Source organism: Mizuhopecten yessoensis, unplaced genomic scaffold, assembly GCF_002113885.1.
Source record: "Mizuhopecten yessoensis strain PY_sf001 unplaced genomic scaffold, ASM211388v2 scaffold10333, whole genome shotgun sequence".
NCBI classification, from domain to species: Eukaryota; Metazoa; Mollusca; class Bivalvia; order Pectinida; family Pectinidae; genus Mizuhopecten; species Mizuhopecten yessoensis.
In genome coordinates this window covers 560,103-577,823 of record NW_018408494.1, presented here as the reverse complement: position 1 = coordinate 577,823, position 17,721 = coordinate 560,103, and the positions used below count along the sequence as shown (strand labels likewise).

General features: G+C 39.5%; 1 protein-coding gene across 5 annotated transcripts in view; it reads left to right on the top strand.

The window, feature by feature from the left end:
• LOC110460240 (tyrosine-protein kinase PR2-like) overlaps positions 1-17,721 on the top strand; it is a 118,103-nt gene that overhangs the window by 15,236 nt on the left and 85,146 nt on the right. For 2 of the 5 annotated variants that reach the window (XM_021513046.1, XM_021513047.1), the window contains exon 2: positions 12,903-13,176. The gene's annotated coding sequence lies outside the window, so the exon portion shown is untranslated. Of the gene's footprint in view, positions 1-12,756; positions 13,177-13,208; positions 13,272-17,721 lie in introns of those variants that run through there. The other 3 variants (XM_021513053.1, XM_021513045.1, XM_021513049.1) reach the window with 3 other exon arrangements.

Sequence of the window (17,721 nt, the reverse complement as noted above, 5' to 3'; positions counted from 1 at the left end):
CCTGTCCTTTGAAGTCTGGGGACAGACATTGTACCTGTCCTTTCCCTGGCGTCTGAAGCCTGTAGGACAGACATTGTACTTGCCCTTTTCTCTGGCCTCTGAAGCCTGTAGGACAGACATTGTACCTGTCCTTTCCCTGGTGTCTGAAGCCTGTAGGACAGACATTGTACTTGCCCTTTTCCCTGGCCTTAGAAGCCTGTGGGACAGACATTGTACTTGTCCTTTTCCTGGCCTCTGAATTCTGTAGGACTGACACTGTACTTATCCTTTTCCTGGCCTCTGAATTCTGAAGGACAGACATTGTACTTGCCCTTTTCCCTGGCCTCTGAAGTCTGTAGGACAGACATTGTACTTGTCCTTTCCCTAGCCTCTGAAGTCTGTAGGACAGACATTGTACTTATCCTTTCCCCGGGCCTCTGAAATATGTAGGACAGACATTGTACTTGTCCTTTTCCTGGTCAATATGGTCTGTATGACAGACATTGAACTTGTCCTTTTCCTGGTCACTAAGGTCTGTAGGACAGACATTGTACTTGACCTTTTCCTGGTCACTAAGGTCTGTAGAACAGACATCGACTTGTCCTTTTCCTGGCCTCTGAATTCTGTAGGACAGACATTGTACTTGTCCTTTTCCTGGTCACTAAGGTCTGTAGAACAGACATCGACTTGTCCTTTTCCTGGCCTCTGAATTCTGTAGGACAGACATTGTACTTGTCCTTTTCCTGGTCAATATGGTCTGTATGACAGACATTGAACTTGTCCTTTTCCTGGTCTCTAAGGTCTGTAGGACAGACATTGTACTTGACCTTTCCCTGGTCACTAAGGTCTGTAGAACAGACATCGACTTGTCCTTTTCCTGGCCTCTGAATTCTGTAGGACAGACATTGTACTTGACCTTTTCCTGATCACTATGGTCTGTAGGACAGACATTGTACTTGTCCTTTTCCTGGTCACTATGGTCTGTAGGACAGACATTGTACTTGCCCTTTTCCCTGGCCTTAGAAGCCTGTAGGAGAGACATTGTACTTGCCCTTTTCCCTGGCCTTAGAAGCCTGTAGGAGAGACATTGTACTTGCCCTTTTCCCTGGCCTCTGAATTCTGTAGGACTGACACTGTACTTATCCTTTCCTGGCCTCTGAATTCTGTAGGACAGACATTGTACTTGTCCTTTTCCCTGGCCTCTGAATTCTGTAGGACAAATATTGTACTTGTCCTTTCCATGGTCACTAAGGTCTATAGGACACACATCGTACTTGCCCCTTTCCCTGGCCTTTGAAGTCTGGGGACAGACATTGTACCTGTCCTTTCCCTGGCCTCTGAAGCCTGTAGGACAGACATTGTACTTGCCCTTTTCCCTGGCCTCTGAAGTCTGAGGACGGACATTGTACTTGCCCTTTTCCGTGGCCTTGGAAGCCTGTAGGACAGACATTGTACTTGCCCTTTTTCCCTGGCCTTAGAAGCCTGTAGGACAGACATTGTACTTGCCCTTTTCCCTGGCCTCCGAAGTCTGAGGACGGACATTGTACTTGCCCTTTTCCGTGGCCTTGGAAGCCTGTAGGACAGACATTGTACTTGCCCTTTTCCCTGGCCTCGGAAATCTGAGGACGGACATAGTGTTTGTCCTTTCCCATATCTGTTCCACTGAACCTGTCTTCTTATTTAATTATGAATCCTCCTGATGAATAGTTTATAGTATTCTTATTCTAATGTCTCTTTCTCTGTAGTCGCCATTGTCTGCCAATATGGTCAATGCTGATCATGAACATTTTCCATAAATACATTTCTCTTTGCTTCCTTATTGTAAAATTAATCTTTGGTCTGTCTTGGGGCTTAGCATTTTAAGGTTTTTAAGTCTCCCATCAAGTCACTTTGACAATTTTATGTCAATGCTTGTTGAATCGTTTATCATGAAACTCCAGTTATATTATTGTAACATTGTAAGACTACAACGGAAATTTCAAACCCATACTTGAGATAATTACTGAGGGCTAGTTATTATCTGTATATACTCGAGTCCATTTACATGGCTCCATGATTCATCACATGTGCAGACTTAAGTCCACTGGATTGGCTGCACATCCAGTACTACATATACATGTGCAAACCTTTGTTCAGGCTGCACATCCAATACTACATATACATGTGCAAACCTTTGTTCAGGCTGCCACATCCAGTACTACATATACATGTGCAAACCTTTGTTCAGGTTGCCACATCCAGTTACATGAGCGGACTTCAGACTATTACATTGGCTATACATCAGTATACCTATACACAAAATTAACCAATGGGTCAAAAGCCAAGTCAGTTAAACACTTGCTGTTGTAATGACTTTTAAACAACAAATAACTATAATTTATATATTTGTATTACAACAAGACATCATATTGTGGTGATAAGGGACTTGTTTCACTTTCAGGTCTTCAGTCTGTTTGTTTTGGTGGTGATTCTATCAAATCACTGACTTGTACTGTTTTATGATTTAAACTGTTACAGTTGGAGCTCAATACACTGACTAAATGTGCTAACTTGTACTATTTTATGATGTGGTTTTATGATATTAAAGATCCCTGCACCGCCACCAAAACTAAATATGCATCGAAAACTGCTTGAAAAGAAAACCATACCCTGCAGGACTTTCATGAAAAAATAATAAAGATGAAATATGCAAAATATAATCAACAGCTGTATTTTGAAAGTGAAAATTCAGCGAAGCCAGACCAGGGTTCGAAACCTTGGCATCAGATCTCTGTACTGTCGCTTTAACCAGCTCAGTAACCTGGTCAATGAAAGCTCCCTGGCCCATTCGTGCTACAGTTACCGGTACATCTAAAACGAAATTAGTGGGAGGTTACTGTATTTATGAAAACACTGTGTGGAATTCTCTAGTGTTTTGTCTGCAGTGGGACAGGCACCCTTAAACTGATTACAATAGGTCATTCCCTGCTCAACAACCGACTTGTTCAAATTCATGATTTAAACTGTTACAAATTATCGCTCACTGCTAAATACACTAACTTGTACTGTTTTTCGACAGACTGAACATTATTTGCTGATGTCTTTCGTGTTGCTGCATTCCAGTGTATCAGAAACACTTTGGCTGCAAAAAAACCGAGAGATAGTTTATCATGAGGAAAAAGGTGAAAGAAAGCAATTCTATCAAAATGGAGATAAATTACTACCTTGCCAGGAAAAATGTACACGTACCATGATTCAGGCGAAATGAATTTTGACATAAAAACAAGTAGAAACACGCACTTCCTGAACCATTACATTTCTTATGTTAGCTGTTATCTGGTAGAAAATTGGACCGCCATGTTGATAAACATAAATTCTTCATTTGAAAACTTCACTCAAATTCCAGTTCTATATTAATTTCAAATGGTGTGCATGAATCATTTGGCCAAATCTGATAGAAGACTGATTGTGTGGTAACCATGGTGATCTATCAGAGGCCTCCCCAGCCATTGGTTAGAGGCTAGGTGCCAGCTTCCTGTCTTTAGGAAGTCCTTATCAGCATCTTCAGGGCTATACTGCTTTACTGATAAGTCATCTGAATTTTTTTCTAGTTTTTGAAGTCAAATTTTCAAATGGCATATTGGAAATGATGGAGACAACAGTCTATTTTTATATGCCCGTCAAATTTGACGAAAGTATTATGGTATGGGGTTGTTAGTACGTCCCACAATCTTCTCCTACATTTTTCGGCCGATCTCTTTGAAACTTTGAATACATTATAATCATGATATGAAGTTGTGTCTCCCTTAACAGAATTTTAATTCGACAATTTTTCAAAAGTAATTGCCCTTTGTTCATTTCAGTATTTGATTTTTTGTCCGGAAATCTCCTCTTTCATTTTTTGATGGATTTCGTTGAAACTTATTAGGCTAAATAATCATATGTTGTCGTGTTTCCTTGAGAAGAATTTTGATTCAACGATGTTTGCAAAAGTTATTGCCCTTTGTTCATTTCAGTATTTGATTTTTTGTCCGGAGATTTTCTTCTACATTTTGTATAGCATGTCGGCTAACAACTCTTAGGATGATGCAGATCTTATTTCAATGCAAGAAAGTATATATCACTATATGGCATTCGACGGGCGTATATTGTTCCGCCCCGCAGTACTCTTGTTTTTCAATGCAATACAAAACCATCTATTGTTCCAGTGGAAACTGCAATGTTTGTTTATCAACATCTTTTACAAAGACTGTAGTAAACATTACTAATAAGATAGAGCAGATTATGTGTAACAAGATTTACATAAAGGAACATTTAAAAATAATACAGAAAGCCGTATTTGAGAACTCCAGTCGTAACCATAAATAACTAGTAAATAATTATAACAACCAAAACAGAAATTTCCCGTGGAAAAACCTGAATTTGCAAGATTGAACGTGTCTACCATCAGGCTTTTGGCATTTTTATGTCTAAATTTGTTAGAATGTAAAATTTTCTAAGCTCAGCCATGAATTAAGTATGGCCCAGTAAAAGGGAGTCTATATATAGCTTGTACACCGGCACCAAAACCTCAGTCAGCTGTCAATCACTCAGGCTTATGTAGACAGCAGTTTTATCAATGGAAATGTAATTATTTCTCACTTCCTCCAGCTCCTAGTCACTGCGAGGTCTCAAAGCACTAGGGCCTCATTGTGGGGTGGTCCAGTATTGGCAACTTTGGGCTATATTGAGGCACATTTTCTGGAATTATTTGGCAGCTTTAGCAGAATAAGTAAGGGGCTATTGGAACCAGGGTAGACTGTCCATCTGTACATCCAAGTGGCAAACATCTGTCTGCATATCTCACTACTTGAACTATTTATTTATCATTTCAACACTGTTTTTGCAGAGTTATGCCCCTTTATGTAAACAGTTGCCCTGGCTACATCTCTACCTTTGCTCTCTCTATCACTATGCAAGGTAGCTGTTCAAATAGGCAAATCCTTTTTTCATTGTAAAAGTGTTATTGACCCAAAGAAAGCACCAAGGGGGTTCAAGGATGGGGTTAATTAGCATTCGTTGGCCTGTGGCTTACGGTTCTAATTTTGCATTGCCACATTTAGGCCCTTATGTTTTAATGGGGGTAGGGGCACATAGTCTTTATCTTGTGGCCTGCAGCTGGCTTCTTTTTTTAACAGATTTTCATCAAATTTTATACAAAAGTCAATTATGAGAATTCCTCAGACAACTTTGTATTTTAGAGTCACAAGACCAGGACCAAGGTCACTGATGTTATTTATAGGTCAATCAAAGGGTCAAGGGGCATCAAATTGTCTTACAGACATTTTCTTTTCCTTGAGTCTGTGTGTATCTCAACACCTACAGAAGTTTCTGTATGTACATTGCCAGTCCTGAGCCATGTGGATCAAGGTTGGAATAAATAAACTAATTTCTGGAATTGCTTATGTAAACAACATCTCGTTGGCTCTATATTGGGAGACCCATTGCTATAGGTCTACTCTTTAGGGAGGGTAGTGTATAGGTAAGGTTAGTGTTATTTTTGGCCTCCGAGCTGTTCACATCAACAGTTTATAGATAGACTGACACAGCCTCTGTCATAGGGCTACATAAAGTGGTTCTGGGTTTCTTTGAGGTTAGAAGCTTTTGTGTATGGAAGGATAACCTGTCTAATATAGTTGTACAGGCCAAATCTCACTGACACAGCTGGTGGGCTGTAGCTGTTGCAAGGGTTCACATATTGTTCCTTTTACAGGGAAACTTCAAAAAACTTATTTTTGAGGATTTCAATTAAGTCAACATCTAGATCATTCATTAATATGCAATGAAATTGAATGTTTAACAAACTAGTAAATGATTTAGCATAAATAATGGAGCTCCAATAGTCCAGATATCTTCATTCCAAAAAGATTAATAGAACCCCCCCCATTGGTGATGAAATAGGTGTTATATTTGTAATATTAAACACTATCTATTATATATAGTAAAAAAAATGTGGATAGCAGAAGAACAATTACGTTTTATTCGTAAAAGTTTGTCTGAATTTAAGTCCCAGGAGAAATGGATAACATAAGGGAATTTCTACTTTGGGGGGGGGGGGGGGGGGGGGATTTTATGTTGGCAAACACAATTAGGTTTGGGAACTTAAGAATCTTTTCCGAGGGTTGAGATTCCCTGTCACACCTCAAGAGGATAAATGATTCTTTACCCTTACCCTGTCAATCCTGTTATATACAAAGTGCAATGTTGACATTACAGGTCCAGTAAATTAGTGACTTGTATTGCTGGCATGACCTCATACAGTTGTTTTGGATAGGGAGTCCCTTGCCTCAACCCTATGGTAACACCAGGGTATCTCACACCAGGAAAAGTGTGGATACACCTGTCCACGGTAAAGAAAATCCAGACACTCTCATTCCAAGCAGATATTCCAACCACCTGGCTGGATTGTTGGAGAGCTGAATACTGGGACAGGTGCGTGTAGAAATATGTCAATCTCAAAAACCCTGGTTGGATATACGGACAACCATTAGTGGTGGCTGGATTAGCAAGGCTCCACCACACAATGTGGTCCCTGATGAAGATAGTAATAAGTTTCACTCATTGTGATTTAAACAGGTTTCTCAAATCATAACAATGGATGCTTGCTATACTTTGACTATTTACTTTTTATTTCAACACGTTTTTGCAGAGTTATGCCCCTTTATGTAAACAGTTGCCCTGACTACATCTCTAAGTACTGCATAGATAAATAAGTGAAACTTTGCTCACTTTTGTCAATATGCAAGGTAGAAAACTAAATGTCTGAAGCTGATAATGCCCAGTAATACCCTACAATAATTACGTTATTACATTACCAGTGGAAGTCGATGAATAAACAATTTACCAATGAGCTCATAATTATCGGCTCTAGGAATTCATGATAAACCTAGCTACAGGCACCCTTATTGTACCACATCCTACAGAGCACAGTGTAAGGTCTCTGTATGTAAGGTCTGTGTAGGTTTGTTCCTCTATGTAAGAGTGACAGATGAGGACAAGATAATGTCGATAAACAAGTAAGGTCTAGAAGATGTTAGTGATGTACTGAATTTTACTCAGCATCAGGTTTTCTAGATGTGAATCACGAGAGGAAAGAGACCAGCCAGATTGGGATTCGAACCTCAGCCTCCAAACATAAGACGGGTGCTCTACCAATTGAGATACTAGTACCTGGGCCAGTATTCATAAAATGTTCTCATGCTCAATCATGGATTTTGTGCTTTAGCCTAATTTCTAGTTCTGGTTATAAATTAATAAAAAGAATAGTTTGTCAAAGATTCGGAAAAAAATTAAAGAGACTTATAGCGAATTAATGCTTTCAGAGTTAACATTTGACTTCTTGGTCATTTTACACAATTTAAGTGAGTTACAAGAAAGTTTGTTTGAGCACCCAATGAATATGGGCCCATGCAGGTCCCTGGCGATCAACCCAGTCCAGTTCCGCTACATTATTCCTCCTTTTTAAGTCTTCTCCCCTGAGACATCACTATTTACAACCCCGTTTCAGGTATCCCTTTGTCAAATGTATACCCATTACAGTGGCGGATCCAGAGACCTATCTGGGGTGGTTTCCAAATTTCCTGGGGGGGTTTCCATGTGGGGGAAAATTGTGGAAAATGGTGAAAATACATGATTTTTAAAGAAAATTATCAGGGTGGGGGGGTTTCCTGAAGCCCAAAAACCCCTCTGGATCCGCCACTGCCCAATGCTTGAAACAAGGGTTGGTCATAGTCACCACTGTAACAGGAAAGGAAAGAGAATTGCAGTCAGACTGGGATTCGAACATAGGACCGTCCAAGATATAGAAGGATGCTTGAACAATTAAACTATGTGGTTGTTGACGATCAACCCAGTCTAGTTCTGCTACAAATGTAAACAACCATAGACAACCATAATCATAAGTAACTACTCAAAGGAACTTGACTAATTAGATGTGAATACCTGTAGGCCACTTGGCTAATTAGATGTGAATACCTGTAGGCCACTTGGCTAATTAGATGTGAATACCTGTAGGCCACTTGGCTAATTAGATGTGAATACCTGTAGGCCACTTGGCTAATTAGATGTGAATACCTGTAGGCCACTTGGCTAATTAGATGTGAATACCTGTAGGCCACTTGGCTAATTAGATGTGAATACCTGTAGGCCACTTGGCTAATTAGATGTGAATACCTGTAGGCCACTTGGCTAATTAGATGTGAATACCTGTAGGCCACTTGGCTAATTAGATGTGAATACCTGTAGGCCACTTGGCTAATTAGATGTGAATACCTGTAGGCCACTTGGCTAATTAGATGTGAATACCTGTAGGCCACTTGGCTAATTAGATGTGAATACCTGTAGGCCACTTGGCTAATTAGATGTATATACTATAGGTAGCTGAATAGGCTACTCACAGCTAAAGGACGATATCCAGGCTGGACATTTGGCAAGCTAGGTATTTATGCCTACAGCTTTAACATTTATAAACCTATAGAACTATATATACTTTAGATAACAAGGTTTAGCTGGGTGTTAATTCCTATAGCAACTTACCTGGCTATCTACCGAGTTGTAGAAATTCCTAAAAGTTGACTGGTTAAAATAATGGGCAAATTTTCTGGTTTGGTGTAAATATCTTGCACAGCTTGCTTTAAAGCTAGGTGTTAAAGTATAAATACCCCCAATCAACTTTGATACATAGGTAAATATCCATAGGTAACATGGCTAACTATAGTGACATATAGTATTAAAGTATTAAAGGCTTGAACACATTTTTTTAATGTGCTAAAGATTTTTGCTGCAGCATGTATTAAATTCAATGTAAGGTAGATTGGTGAAAACTTATTTATCATTCCTTTGTCTCTGTGTTGTGTTTTAAGCAGAGCTGTCCTTGTCTACTGTATCATATGGTGTAATGATTATATGCAGGAGAGAATAACACATGTGAATGTCTAATGACATCCAGGCCAGAATATGTGTGTATTTTATGACTCACACAGCAATTTGTGAGATGATTAATTATGCCATTTCATTTGTTATGAGGAAATGGGAAAAAAGCATTGCTGATGCATCAGGTAATAAAGCATTGTGGAGAAAAAGTAATTACGATGATGTGGTCATTCTGTTTCAGCTTTCTCTCCTCCACTTCCTTTGCTTTCCTGCTATCTGTCTTCCGTCCCTTTGCCTCTTTTCCCCTTCCCTCCATCAGACTACCAGAGATGGACCATCACTCCTTCACTTCTTCTATTCCTCACCCTGTCACCCTTCACTTCTATTCCTCACCCTGTCACCCTTCACTTCTATTCCTCACCCTGTCACCCTTCACTTCTATTCCTCACCCTGTCACCCTTCACTTCTATTCCTCACCCTGTCACCCTTCACTTCTATTCCTCACCCTGTCACCCTTCACTTCTATTCCTCACCCTGTCACCCTTCACTTCTATTCCTCACCCTGTCACCCTTCACTTCTATTCCTCACCCTGTCACCCTTCACTTCTTTTTCCTCACCCTGTCATCCTTCACAAGATGTATATCAGTTCTACACTGGTCTTGTCCCATAGGAGTTGTCATTCGGCTACAATCTCTGCTTCCTTTCCAAGAAGATGTTAGTGTTTTTCTGATACTCTTTCCTCTCCATTCCATTCTCCCACCCTGGGAATAATGAGTGCCATTTGTGTTCTGTTCAATCCCTTCCTTCCTCTCCACTCCCTATATTCCCTTACTCTACCCCCTCCTGTCCACTCCCTTTATTCCCTTACTCTACCCCTTCCTCTCCACTCCCTATATTCCCTTACTCTACCCCCTCCTGTCAACTTCCTTTATTCCCTTACTCTACCCCTTCCTCTCCACTCCCTATATTCCCTTACTCTACCCCCTCCTCTCCACTCCCTATATTCCCTTACTATACCCCCTCTTCTCCACTCCCTATATTCCCTTACTCTACCCCCTCCTCTCCATTTCCTTTATTCCCTTACTCTATCCCCTCCTCTCCACACCCTTTATTCCCTTACTCTACCCCTTCCTCTCCACTCCCTATATTCCCTTACTCTACCCCCTCCTCTCCACTCCCTATATTCCCTTACTATACCCCCTCTTCTCCACTCCCTATATTCCCTTACTCTGCCCCCTCCTCTCCATTTCCTTTATTCCCTTACTCTACCCCCTCTTCTCCACTCCCTTTATTCCCTTACTCTACCCCCTCGTCTCCACTCCCTATATTCCCTTACTCTTTCCCCTCCTCTCCACACCCTTTATTCTCTTATTCTACCCCCTCCTCTCCACTCCCTTTATTCCCTTACTCTACCCCCTCTTCTCCACTCCCTTTATTCCCTTACTCTACCCCCTCCTTTCCACTCCCTTTATTCCCTTTAATTACTCTACCCCCTCCTCTCCACTCCCTTTATTCCCTTTAATTATTCTACCCCCTCCTCTCCCCTCCCATAGAAGACATGAGTATCATGTGTACCTTTCTTCATCGTCAACCCCTCCTGCCTCCTTAAGGGGAATCTTCCCAGATAAATTGATTGTCATTCCTAATCTCTTTATCCCCCAATATCAGCCACCCTCTACTCCCTGAGGGTGTGATTTTCATTCCTTTCTGCCCCCTCCCTTCCCCAGGGAATATGATTACCACACACCTCTAATCTACCACATCTCTGCCACTTTAATAATTCAGTACAACCAATCGCCTAATTGGCAGTTAAAATTTTGGCTGATGAAGATCTGGTTGCTTCAGATAGTATTTTTAGTCTTGCTTCCTATCGAAGTATTCGGTTTGCCTTTTGAGTTTGTCTTTTTCTTACAAATATGAAACTTTGTGATAGAGAAATAATAACTGATTTTCACCGAATCTTATTGGAATGGTATACATGTATCAAGATATAATCTCAAGATTTTGAATTAAACATCAATTATAGTTACACAACTTCCTAACACTTAAACAGTACATTTATAACTTTATAAAATATGAAATGGTGCTTTGAAAATTATATTCAAATTTTGTTGAAGGAATTCAGCTGAAGAAAAATCCAAATAATTATTTGTGAGAAAGAATTGCTAATGTTGTAGAACGGTGTTGTCAAGCAGGGCAGATTTACTTTGGTAATGACTGGAACCATACCAGTGATAACTGAAATTAACCAAATATAGGATTTATTGCCATATTGTGACTTGAGTTTTAGTGTCAATAAACACGTTTTTGTGGTTTAACTGGCGATGAATGCTTGACTGAAGAAATAATTGACAAGAGAAAGTTAACAAAATAACCGAAGGGGAGTTTTAGGAAACATTCTAAAGATGTTTAAAATGCAATATGTACCAAACTAATAAACAAACTACAAAGGTTGGGATGTTTTCATCCTGTATAAGGCCACAGGTAAGAAGAATACAGGTATTACCTTACTTGTCCTACAGTCATCTACCAGGTGAGAAAGACTATTAGATTTATACATTATTATAGGAAATAAATAAGACGTTCTGACATTTGTGGATATAAAAACAAATATGGGCTGTCACTAATTTATCATAATGTACCGTATTTCACCTTACTATGACCCAAACACTCACTGTCACAACCACAATTAGCATACACTATTCTACCTAATAAGCAACCAAACACTCACTGTCACACCCACAATTAGCATACACTATTCTACCTAACAAGCACCCAAACACTCACTATCACAATCGCAATTAGCATACACTATTCTACCTAATAAGCACCCAAACACTCACTATCACAATCACAATTAGCATACACTATTCTACCTAATAAGCACCCAAACACTCACTGTCACAACCACAATTAGAATACACTATTCTACCTAATAAGCACCCAAAAACTCACTGTCACAATCACAATGAACATACACTATTCTACCTAATAAACACCCAAAAACTCACTGTCACAATCACAATGAGCATACACTATTCTACCTAATAAGCACCCAAACACTCACTGTCACAATCACAATTAGCGTACACCATTCTACCTAATAAGCACCCAAACACTCACTGTCACAACCACAATTAGCATACACTATTCTACCTAATAAGCACCCAAAAACTCACTGTCACAATCACAATTAGCATACACTATTCTACCTAATAAGCAACCAAACATATACTGACACAGTTGCAACTTGCTTACCATATTTAACTAAATTAGCATCCCTGTTGCAAAAAGTGACCCTTTTTGTTTTTGAAACAAATTTTTTCAACAACAAAATACCAGTCCAGGATAGGGGAGAAAGAAAGTGAACTGTACACATTATAATTTATTCAAATGCTTCACTACACAAACCGTGAATCTGAGGCAGGTGTGACTTGAGAACATAAAGCACGGCAACATTGGGTTATTGAATTCTTTGACTGTTTAAAACACAATCATTTAAAAAAGAACCATTTGTTTATTGCTTGCACCTGTTATTTGCATTTTTGAAGCATCCTTTGTGGTTTATTTCGTTTTAGAAATCTTAATGTGATTTAAAATCTTCAGGTAGCCTTTTTTCACTGAAAGAATATGCTAATGTCAAGAATTTTCAAAATAACTCCGGGTTTTTTTGAGATTAAACAAAACAGATGTTATTGAAAATTCCCTGTTGGATACCTCACAGTAATTTGTTATTTTTATAGATTAGGCATCATCCTTTTGAAAATTGATGACAGTTTGGTGTAAAATGTGTATGCTGGAGCTCCCCCTGTTGTGGGCCCCATGCCGGTCTGAGATAAACCAAGGGAAGTATCTTATTACCTCTGTTGGTACAGAGAGGATCTTTGTCCCCACTCAGACCCTCCTCCTCCTCACATTGGCTGAACTGTCAGTACAGCAGCACTGCAGATAGTCAAGCTCCTCATTTGTTACAGTCAATTTAAAATCAATTTCATTCAAAAAGTCAGGTGAATTTTTTTTTCTGTGTTTACAGGAGATGTGTGATTGATGTTCCAGCGAAGCCTTGGAAACAACTGAATGAGCTAGTGGATTACTTTAGTGCAGTTTACAACAACAAAATATTTCGGCTTGTGAGATTTTCTGTGGATTAATCAGTGCTGGATTTTTCTGTTCTGTACTGCCTGGAAGTGGAGATATAGCCAGGGATAACTGGTTACTATTGAAGTGTATGTAGTAAGGCAATATTAGGAACAGTTCTGCTGTTTGAACTACACAGATCACAGAAGATTGTGGAGGTGAACTCCGAGGTGAGTGGTGTAATACACTGACAGCATCTGTAGCACTATATCTGATGGGATACCACCAGACAGAGCAGCCCTTCAGTATATGTTACATGTCTTAGGTAGGATATACAACAGTACTGAAATAAACCAAGATAGGATCAGGACTACAGACTTACATAAGCTAGCTTATTTCGTCAAAATGTTCGTCTCCCCATGTGCAAAACTGTGAACAACTTGGTACTTAAATGTTTGCTGGAAAGTCCCAGGTTCTTCATGTTAGATTATTACTATTTTTTAGTGTGTATGTTATTGGATCCATATGTATGATAGAAATACCTGATCATTTACTTTAAACCCATGTTCCATCTCCCCAATGTTACAAAACTGTAAAACCGTTTGGGCCTTCAATATGTCCTGGAAAATCCATAGTGCTTCACGTTGGATTAATACTACCCATTCTAGTGTGTATGATGGGATCTGTATTTGTAATATCTGGTGTACTTTACTTGAACCTATGTTTCATCTGGGGCCATGTTGAATAAACAATTTGATTTTGTAGCTGGGAGAAGTAACTATGCTGTTAGATTAAGCTGGTCTTGAAATAGAACTTGTCTAAAAAAAGTCAGCATATTATTGTAAAACCTACATTGAGATGTTTCCAATAACAGTATTTACAAACGCAAAAATATATAGGATTTTCTGACAAAACATATGCATAACTTTCTTCAGAAAATATTTTCACGACTTAAGGTAGTAGGGGTGGAGTGGTAATCTGAGAAACAGAAAAAGGAAAAAGAAAGGAAAAAGCAAGGCACCAAAAATATCTATTGATATATGAAAAGGTCTTGACCTTGTTACATAAACCCCCTTATCCAAACCCCAACACCATGTTATATAAACCCCACCCTGTGACATTAACCCCCACCCCACTGTGTCACATGTTATTGTCACATAACTCGACACATACACACCCACACCCCAGCTATCTGCCCAAGTATTTAGGGATTGAGTCCATGGAGTCCAAGTCTGTCTGTATTGTACAAACGATAAGAGATTTTGTTAAAACATTCAAGCTGAGGTTATAATTAGCATACAGCTGTCAGTACATGTATGCATGTAAGTTGCATCTATTCATTTCTGTAAAAGACACTTTTTTCACAACAAATGGTTGATAAAGTTAACAGTCAGCGTATAATATAGCCCAGCCTCATCAGATCCTATGATTTGTCTGTGTGGGCACTAGCTACGTACGCCTTGCCTTCATTGTGTGGGACTTGTACCCTGTGGCAACTCCTCAAGTAGTGCTGTAATGTAGAAAACAGGATGAGAAGCTGCGGTGTAGATGATATTAAAAATAAGTAGTTCTACACTCATCTCTGGCCCATTAAACATGGCAGGGGATTTAGCACTGTATATATCTGTAGTGAGATCTCAAAACAGAAATCATTAGAAAAAAGTTCTCACTCTTCTTAACATGTTATAAACATCTAAAAAATATTTCCCATGCTTCCTTTTAGCTCAAGGGTCAAATGTCATATTACATGACATGGTGAAGAGCTTCTGTCCATCATATGTTTACTTCTCTGCATATGTACCTGTGGGCTTGGCAGGCTAGAGCAGCTGTCAGAGAAAGGATTGAAAAATATATTGATGATATGGGCAAGTTACTGAAACATCATTCATGTCACTATAGGTCATGTGAAATAAAGAAAAAGTGGGAACTATGTCTGTCAGTGTCACAGTGAAAAAGTGGGAACTTGATAAATGTTGTAAAGAAAACTTGTGAACAAACTTAATATTTTAAAGTGCATGGGAACTGCATTTTGTACCTTGTCAATATTATGGAGAAATTGTAGCTAAATAAATAGTAAATAAGATTGATAAGATTAAGAACAGAACTAGCTTTGTATGAAAATGCCAATCTATAGTTCCTGTTTTTGTAGCTATATATTAATTTGTAGAAGATTTCATCGGCTTTTCTTTAAAAAAAAATGCAAACCCACTCTTTATTTAAACACCCAGGATTGACCATCATCAGTGATAGATGCTAAATACAAATGTTGATTGAATTGTGTCTGTATGGTCTACATTACTGCACATACACCTAGAAAACAAACGTGCCAAGATTTGTATCAGGAGGTGGGTCAGAGTTATAGAAACAGACAGGAATTGGTGTAAGTTTTTGGCCCAGGAACTGTTTGTGTTGGTTTGTATGGGCTGATAAAACATGTTACAAACTAGTACTGTTTAATCCAGGATGTGTTGGTGGAAACAAGGTAGGCAGCCAACTGATAGAGCCAGGGATAAGGGCTGGATGTCAGTACGGGATTAGGTCTCTGTTACATCAACAACAGTACCATCACTTAGACACTCCCTCCTGTGGCTGTTCCATTACTCATACACTTCCTCCTGTGGCTATTCTGTCACTCATCCACTCCTTTCTGTGGCTGTTATATCACTCATACACACTCACTCCTATGGCTGTTCAATCAAAATTTACACTCCATCCTGTGGCTGTTTCATCACACATACACACCCTCTTGTTCACTCACACACACTCTTTCCTTTCCTCTGGCTCAGTGGCTGTTCCATCAAAATTTACGCTACTTCCTGAGTGGCTGTTTCATCACACAGTCACTCTCTCTTATGGCTGTTCTATCACTCATGCACACTCTTTCCTTTCCTGTGACCATTCTATCACTCACACTCCCTCCCTCCTGTAGCTGTTCAACACTCATGCACACCCTCATGGGGCTGTTCCAATCACATGTACACCCCATCCTATGACTGTTCCATCATTCTGAACTTCCTCTAGAAGCTGATCCATCTTCCAAACACACACATTAGTTTGACTGTTCTGTCACCATTACACTACATCCTGTGGCTGTTCAACCACCAAGACCCACCTTCCTGTGGCTGTTACATCACACAAACAACTTCTGTCACTCAGGCGCAAGGTCAAGTATTGGATGTTCTACCACCCTGTAACATACACATTTGATAAACCAGAGGCATTATAGGGAATAACGTTAACCCTATAAATTGGCAATTAATGGCTCCATGACCAAGAAATACTTTTAACAATAAAATGGCATGTGATCTTGGAGCAAATGGAGATCATGTCTGCATTAGGAGAACACATTTTACATGCATAAAGGAGGTGTCAGAAAGAATACATTTCTATCTTTTCAATGGTACCAAACATTTTTTGTAAATATTTCAGAAATGTGATGTTGGAGGGGAGCAAGTTTGATGTAACATTGACAATAACAAATTCTTGGGACCCTTTGCAAAGGGATTGATAGGAGAGAGTGGAGGGAATAAGAACCTCTTTAGAATTAACAATCTGATGGCCAAAGGTCTAAGACCTGAACATTGACAACAGTTTGTAGTTTTACTATAGTCAATCTTCACCGAACAGTATCAGTTCAGCGCATTAGTTGTTAGAATACCAAGACTTCCTAAAGAATGGAAGGTGTGACATACATCACACAGGTGTTAATTCTACCTGTATGAATGAACAAGTGGACCAATGTTTTGTGTATCTGGCAGATTGTTTTACTGTGGCTTTATGGAGATGGCCTGAGGATATGTGAAGTGTGTTTTATACCTGTAGTATATAGGTGTATGGTCTATATATAAATAACAAGTGTTTAGATCAGCCTATTTAGTGCTGTTCATTCTACCTTTCCCCTAATCCTCTGACCTTGTAATCCTCCGACCTTCTCACTGAGATCATTTGTGTGGTTCCTTACTGCTTGTCTCCTAATATTAACTCATTCACCCCTAAATTCACATTTGAACCTTATCTTATCATAGACTGGGCAAGTCCAGTTTAAATATGAAGGGGTGAATGAGTTTTACACATAGATATATAATGTGTGCTATGAATTAAATTTCATGCAGTGGAGACAAAAGTTAATTGTATCCAGTTTGTATTGTAGTGCAGCACTGGACTTGGTCAGTCACTCACGACCAGGGAACACAGCTGGTTAGAATGTCTGTGTAAAAGGGTCACGGGTTTGAATCCTGGTCAGACCGAAGCATTTCTCTTTTTAGGTCACCTGAGCTTTAGCTCAAGTGACCTATTGCTATCCGTTTTCGTCCGTCGTCGTCCGTCGTCCGTCTTCCGTCGTCCGTTAACATTTTACATTTCAAACTTAAAGTCAAGTTCTGCTGGGCCGATTGAACTGAAAGTTGGTAGGAATGATCGCCTCATGGTCCTGACAAAGTGTTGTTATTTTTCGGGTCGATCAGAAATCCAATATGGCCGCCACGGCCGCCATTTTGAAAACCTATTTCAAACTTAAAGTCAAGTTCTGCTGGACCGATTGAACTGAAAGTTGGTAGGAATGATCGCCTCATGGTCCTGACAAAGTGTTGTTATTTTTCGGGTCGATCAGAAATCCAATATGGCCGCCACGGCCGCCATTTTGAAAACCTATTTCAAACTTAAAGTCAAGTTCTGCTGGACCGATTGAACTGAAAGTTGGTAGGAATGATCGCCTCATGGTCCTGACAAAGTGTTGTTATTTTTCGGGTCGATCAGAAATCCAATATGGCCGCCAC